This window comes from Amborella trichopoda, chromosome 9, assembly GCF_054954075.1.
Source record: "Amborella trichopoda isolate Santa Cruz 75 chromosome 9, AtrichopodaSantaCruz75HAP2 v2.0, whole genome shotgun sequence".
NCBI classification, from domain to species: Eukaryota; Viridiplantae; Streptophyta; class Magnoliopsida; order Amborellales; family Amborellaceae; genus Amborella; species Amborella trichopoda.
In genome coordinates, this window is record NC_142344.1 from 2,557,763 (window position 1) to 2,565,465 (window position 7,703).

The window sequence follows — 7,703 nt, forward strand, 5'->3', positions numbered from 1 at the left end:
TACAAATAACTCTAATCTTCTTGTCTTCTTCTTGTAATATCAAAAACCCTAATCTCATTTCTTTCGTCGTGCAATTTCAAAAACCCTAATCTCCTTTTCTGTTCTTTTTTTATTTTTATTTCCTCTTACCCCAACCACGCATTTCCTCTCATCTCTCATTAATCCAAAATATTAATTCCTCCTCTTCTTGAAACCCAAATTTTCCTACTCGAGACCCCTAATTCCACTTTCCTCTCAACAATGCTTTCCACGCCTAATCGATACCCCTGAAATCTTCCTAAACCAGACACTTCAGAAACTCCAAGTCATGGTCATCTCAAAAAGACCGAGTCCTCACACCGCAAGGTCCTTCATGAAGACTCTTATGTGGCCGCCATTGAAAAGCTCATCGAGCGAGACTTCTTCCCTGACATCACAAAAACTAAAGAATGGAATTTTAAAGAGTGGAAGTTATAGGGAGAGGTTGGAGGTCGGGGGATTAAAAATCTTCATGAGCATGGGTGTACACGTGTCCATAGTTAAACCGAGGCAGATTTAACCCTGCCATGGTGGCTTAACTCATAACGTGTAGGGCTTGGGTCCCGTGTCCGTTCCCAACATTCTGGTACCGGTATGCGGTCATCCGGATGGGTCCGGGTCGGGTACGAGTCTATCTCCATGTCCTTCGCATCCAGGTCTGGGCCAGCAGGACCCGACCCATCGCCACCCGTACATGCATAGTATTCTTTCATTAACTCTCTCCCAAAAATCTCAACGAAATATTTTTAAGACCTAAAATTTTAGGGTTCTATTCTATTCGCAACCAACTTCAAGGAGAAAAAAAAAACAATCAAATGCATTCCCTCTGAGCTTGAAAAACTAAAATCCTAAAATTGTCCATAAATCTTTCAATTTTTTGACAACTATATCTTAGTATTTAGGAAGTCAAAATCCAAATTATTTTTTCATTTTTTTTAATAAACATCTACTGATTTGTAATTGAATCCCAATATTTATATCAATCCTCCAAAATCGCTGCTTCACCCAAGAGGAGTAAGTAGAGGATATCCTGATGCTGGAGGATAATATTTATCAATTACAGATTCTTGTCCATTCGCAAAATTTCTCACGAAGGATGACAATTCCCATGTTTGATGAGTAGAGCGAGTAAGACTGGGAACCTAGATGCCCCGGGTATGACCCAGCTTTGACATACCTCTTTTGCAATGATACAAATTTGCACATTGGTAAGAAAATGGGGGCAAGGGGAGCTGTTGTTGATGTCCCGAGCTATTAAGAGTTGCGAGGATGCCATACATGTTACGCAACCGATGATTATAAGACGCTGCGCACGATTGCGGGTGCTCCTCACAAAGAGCATGGCATGTTACAGGTGCTCAAACATTTGGGGGACTTGAGCGCTGAGGATTATGATGATTTGGAGAGCATAATAGAGCAGGGCTATCAAAGCATAGAGGAGTTAGCCAGGAAATGTTCCGGGGATCTGGGAACCTAAAAATAATGGTAATCAAGATTACAATTTCTCCACACAAAAGACGTGGCTACACTACTTACAAGTATGGAAACTTTGGGTTGCGAGGGAATGGAGAGGATAATTGCAGAAGGTGAGGAGGAAGTGGTGATGGTGATTGACATATTCCCAAAGTTGAGAGAGTTAAGGCTGTGTCACCTAACCAAGTTGAGCATCGTGTGCTTGCAACTGTGTCATGAATTGATCATCGCTAGAGTCAGTGTCTATAGATAGACAAATGTCCAGAGTTAAAGAACCTCCCCTTACAGTGTTGGCACTGCACAAAGGCTACAAAATTTTGAAGTAGGGAGCGAGTGGTGGGAAGGGTTGGAGTGGGAATACCCAAACATTCTCAAGCCCAAGTTTATCGAAGAAGAGGAGGATCAGACTGAGACCGAGACCGAGACCGAGAATGAATCCGTTGTGGACAATGAGGAAGTCAGCCACAAGTCGGAGAGGAAGAAGATACCGAAACTAAGAACCAAGCCCGTTGAGGATGATGATGATGAGTTCGTCTTTTCATTCGTGTAAAACTTGTCATTGCTTTCAAATATGATTGTGCTTTGATGAATGTAACCTCTTGCTCATTTGTTTAGCGTTTGGTGACTTCATATGCACTAGAAAATCTTTAAAATGAATGATCTAAATAAGGAAAAGGTTTATATAAGGTTTATACAAACTTAGATTTTCAAATAAATAAAGCCAATAAGAACACGAAATTTAATATCAGCAACATAACACCTTCCCAATCTATTGAGTTTCTTAATTAAGAAATTTTAATGCGTCAAAGATTAACTTAAACAGGGATACAAAAATAGTTTAAAATTATGCAGAAATTCATCTTAATAAAATATCTCTTTATTCTATATTTGTAACTTATTAATCTCTTGATATTGAAAATATTAGTGTTAAGCAAAAAGGCCTTTTATCTTTTCTATATTGCACAGCCCCTCACCCCTTCTTAACATGAGTTTTTTACCCAAACAAAACCCAAAATACCACCCTCAAACGGTTTGGACATGAATTTTTCACCCAAACAAAACCAAAATATCACCCTCAAACGGTTTGGTTGCAGGTAAAAAGCTTTAAACATCAAAAATGACTTAAGAGAGAGAGAGGTTGTCTTGTCTCAATTAGACCAGAAAATAAAATGAGGGTCTTCTGTTGGAGATACTACTGAAGAGGACAGTTCAACGTATGTGGCCTCTCTCCTTCACTTCTTCAACGGTCTCGATTTCATCTTCCTCTCATCCTCCATTTATACCAGGATTATCGCCGTTCGTACAACATCTCTCCAACACCATGAAATCACAGGAAGCACAGAGAAAGAAGAAATGACAACAAGCAACAAAGAGAAAAACAATCACTCCATCTTTTTTCTTGTCTGCCTCTTTAGAGAGAAAGAGGACTAGTCTAGAGAGAGAAAGAAAGGGACACCTTATTTTTGCCCTAAATATTCACACACAATGCACCAAATTTTTAGAGAGATAGGAGGACCAAATTGAGGAGGAGCAGATAGAGAGAGAAGGGCATTATCGTCGTTTTACCTCTTTGCCTAAAAGTAGGTCTCTCTGTATCTTTACCTCTATCTTGGGTCTTCTCCCCTAACAAGTGGCTCTCTTTCTCTCTCTAAAAATGGGTTTCTCTATTTCACTTTAAATTAGTGTTTCTCTTTCTTACAGTTCTTGGATTTCAGGCAAAATTTATCCCTCTTTCACTGCATTTGATTTTGGGTAGGTGTGCAAATTAGGCAGGGGAATAGTCTCTTTTTGCCATTAGAGGACCTTCAATTTCTCTCTTGTGGGTGGGGTAACATACTGGACGTAGAGAGCCTTGTAAATTGATATATGCGATGGAGACGAGCACATGCTTCCGAGATTCTGCTCCAGAGTAATGTAATGATAGGGAGAGAGATTTCCCGAGAGAGTGCAGAAGTACTGGTCTGCTGAAAGAGAGAGAGAGAGAGAGATTGGGGTGATGTGAGAGAAAGAGATTGAGAGATTTGGCGGAGATGGAGATGGAGATGGAGATGGAGATGGGAGATGTCTTTCGAGATTTTGGGAGAGTGAAAATGGAGAGAGTGGATGAGATTTTGTCATTTCCGTAGAGAGAGAGTGTGGGGGTAGAGAGAGTTCGGACTTAGAGAGGATTTTGCTGAAAAAATACAAAGGAAGTTATTGAAAAAGGGTTGAAGGTGTCATTTTAATTTTTGTTTGGTTCAAAACTATATGTTAAATGAGATTGGGGATTGTAAGATAAAAAAGATGGAGGTATTTTGTTTACAAGTAATATTTTTATTTTTTAATAATTAAAGTTTTAAAAATTTTGTAATTACAATTTTTTATTAAAAAAGTCACATTCATGTCAAAATATGACAGAAACTATTTAATATAACACCTTTGAATTTTTTAATTTTAAAATTTTAATTTATTATTTTAGACAATTATTTAGACCTTTTTAGAAAAGAACAATGTTTATTTATGTGTGAGGCTCTAAATGATTAAATTATGGTGCACCTCAAAAAATTCACTAGATGAGGTGGTTTTGATGCTAAAAAATCATCAAATTGATCATCTCGATATCAAGATGTATGGACATGAGAAACGAATGGATTTCAAGTTTTGAAAAGAATGTATCTTGTAATGCATTTTTTTATCATCAATTTTTAAGATTTTTAAGTTTTCATAAATTTGCTCGATCTACACTATTTTTTAAATTTTAAATTTTAAATTTTATAATTATATATGAAAGTAAATTTTAAGGCGATCACAAAGATTTTCAGTATTAAAACCATATTTCTCAATACTATTTGAAGGTGCACTTTATTTTGATTGTTTAGAGCCCTGCCCTATGCAAGCCACATCCTTTAGAAAAAGGATCCTGAAAATAAGGAATTCGTAGCGTTGTTAATATTACGAACAGTTTGATAATAAGTTTTATAATTTATAAGATGATTTGCCAAATTTAAAATATGATATCACTAGATAATTTACAATTATGCCAACCTTGGACAAGGGAGGTCAAAAAGACACAAAATAAGATATAGAGTTTGAGGGGATTATGACTCATGTCTATAAAGTTATCATCAATATCGAATCCTAATTGTATAGAGCTCCACAATTTCCAAGTTTCAAAGTAAAAGGAATGAGTGTTACGATATGAACTTAATTTATTTCTTTGAAATGTAAATATAAAAACTTTTCAAAAAACATTTACGCCATTCAAAAGGCGATATTTGAAAACGCAATTTCAAAAAATGGGTACTTAAAATTTGGGAATTGAATATTATCTTCCTCTTCTTTTTTTCCTATTGCAAATGGAGAAATTTTGGAAACTTTTATTTGCAGTATTTTATTATTTTTTTTACCAAAGTTAAAACCTTTATTGATTAAAAAGAGACTAGAGGTGATCTACATCATCGGAGATAAGTAAGGCTGATAACTCTACTCCTCTCTTAACGAGGGAGTCAACCCAGGAATTTGCCTCTCTATATACATGTTGGAAAGAGACCACAAGGCCATCAACCAAATCGAGAATCTCGCACCACATGGGTCTTATAGACCAAAGGGACGCACTACTGATTTGTGCACCAATTAATGACATTCAGATAGTCACCTTCGACCACGCAGCAAGAACCTATATTCTTGGATTTAAAGATTTTTAAGCACTCTCCCAATATCATCTCTAACTACACCTCCTATCCTTGCTTCTCCTGGATTGCCATACAAACTTCCATCAAAATTTAGTTAATGATCCTTGACTAGATGGTACCCACTAGCTTGCTTTTATCTACCTTAAGATTAATCCGATTGTGAATATTGAACCACACATCAACTTGGGATATACCTCGACATTCTTTAGTAATACTCAAGCAATTCCACATAAAAAGGGAGATATTATTAAAACTCTATCAAGAGGTAGATAAACCCCTTCAAAAACTCTTCTATTGCTCTCTTTCCACAGCTCCCACAACACTGCTCATCTCCCCACTTTCCAAATATGCCATCGATGCTTGACAAACTGCTAAAGGCTAGATGAGACACAATGCCTTCCATATTCTCAAGTAGAGCAACACTAATTCCCAATCTATTCAAGAGTAAATAGCAAAGTTTAGAGCTGAAGGGGCAATGCACAAATAAGTGAGAGTAGGACTCTCCATCACTTTTACACAACAAATATATATTTGGTACGCTTTTACCTCGCTTAATAAGGTTATCAATTGTTAGTACTCTCTCTTGTGCTACTAAGCATATGAAAACTTGTACCTTACGTGGTATTGGCCACTTCCACACCAAAGCCAACTGAGGCATAGACCACCACCACTTGTCATTAAAAATAAGAGAATAAAGTGATTTAACTGTAAATTGGCTATCCATCTCAAGATCCCAAATAATTTCATCTTTCATCTTCAACTCTCCTTGAAAAATAAAAATCCCCTTGGTCCTAAAACAAATTGGTATAATAACTTAAAAGTCTATCATCCAATCTATTATGAATGAAAGACCTATGTGATCTTTTGCCGGAAAAATACAATTTTTTTTTTTAATAATAATTACCCTTTGTAATTTTGGCAACAAGATCACTCACAGATGGTCTTATTACAAACAATAGAAATTCCAAAAATAAATGGCACGTCAAATAAATCTCAACTACTTGATGCTATTCATACAACCTAATACTATGTTTGAGAATATAAAATAAAAAAAACTAACAAATAAAAGAAATGATGTTGGAGATTACATCAACTAAGCTTTTTACACCCCACAGCGAGTCACCACTTCCAATAGCGCAGGATCTGTAGTTTAGCTTCAATCTCGAACTCGGATAGCTGATTTCGACCAAACTAGATAACCACCCCTTAAAATCTCTACTAAAACTTTAACCCCCAAAATTAACTTAGGTCTAGCAAGAAGAGAGAGCACCACCAAAAATCTGGAGAGAGAAGAGTAGAGAGAGAAAGATGGAGGAGAGAGAGTGGGGCATGTCCCTCTAGTAGAGAGAGGTGAGAGAGAGAGAGAGAGAGAAGAGAGGTTGTGCGCGTAGAGATTGGGGAAGAGCACCCGTATTCATAATGTATATTTAGGTTTATGGTTTTTTAGGGTTTTCCCATAATTTGGCTCTTTTATGAGATTGAATCTAGACCGTTGATCAAGGTAACTTGTGGGGTGAGAGATCTGAGTCATCCATTCCATAGATGGGCCATCAACATTATGGAATGTGCTTGAACCATTATCCCCCTTTCTTTAAACCATTTTCCCATCAATATATTTAAATAAAATAAATATCATGCATTACATAAAATTACATGATCCATGTCACATATTCCATAAGGACATGTCAAATATTATCAAGTAAATAAATACTACCAAATATATATAAGATAAAGTCAATATTTATTATCTATTCAAATTGATCATATGTCTTTAAAACAAACTTGTTATAAAACAAATAAAGCCATGGTCAATATTTCCCTTCCAAGATTTGACCACATGCCACAAATGAAACTTTTCTTAACTTAAAAACTTGAACATAAAGTAGACAAGAGAATCTAAAGAGGGTGGGGCGTGCCACCCTTTTGTAGCACATGTGGGCCCCTACCTACATGCCACATGGTGGGCCCATGTGCAATTTGGGTCCCAATAAAATTTTATAAAAAGTATTAAAATTAAATTAAAATGAATTAACATATATTTAAATTTTTTATAACTTTATAAAATCAATAACTGTATTTTTATAAAACCAAAAATTACAAATAAAATATTGAGAGATTCATAAAAATTCAAATAATAAAATGAACACAATTAAATTAATATGATGGGAAAATGATTCATATGATTTTAGGAATTCAATCTGTAAATATGGGGTACTCCACCTCTAACTGTGGACTATAGACCACACTAGCTTTATCGAACCGACCCAGTATTTTCTATGACCCACAGTTCAAGCAGGGGCTCATTAGTTGGTCGCCAAAGTCAGGTCGATAAATTAAGGGGTCGCAATCTCAGTCTGTGGATTACAGGTCCTTCCCTTGAGACGAGTCAATGTCATGCAAGGGGTATCTCTCGCACATGCATACGCTTCACCTAAAGGTGGATATCTGGCTTTCTCAAACGATCTATCGATATGCATGTCGTGTGATGGAACATGGATGAGGTTTTGGCCCCCTTCTTAGCAGGCTTATCATCACACACAA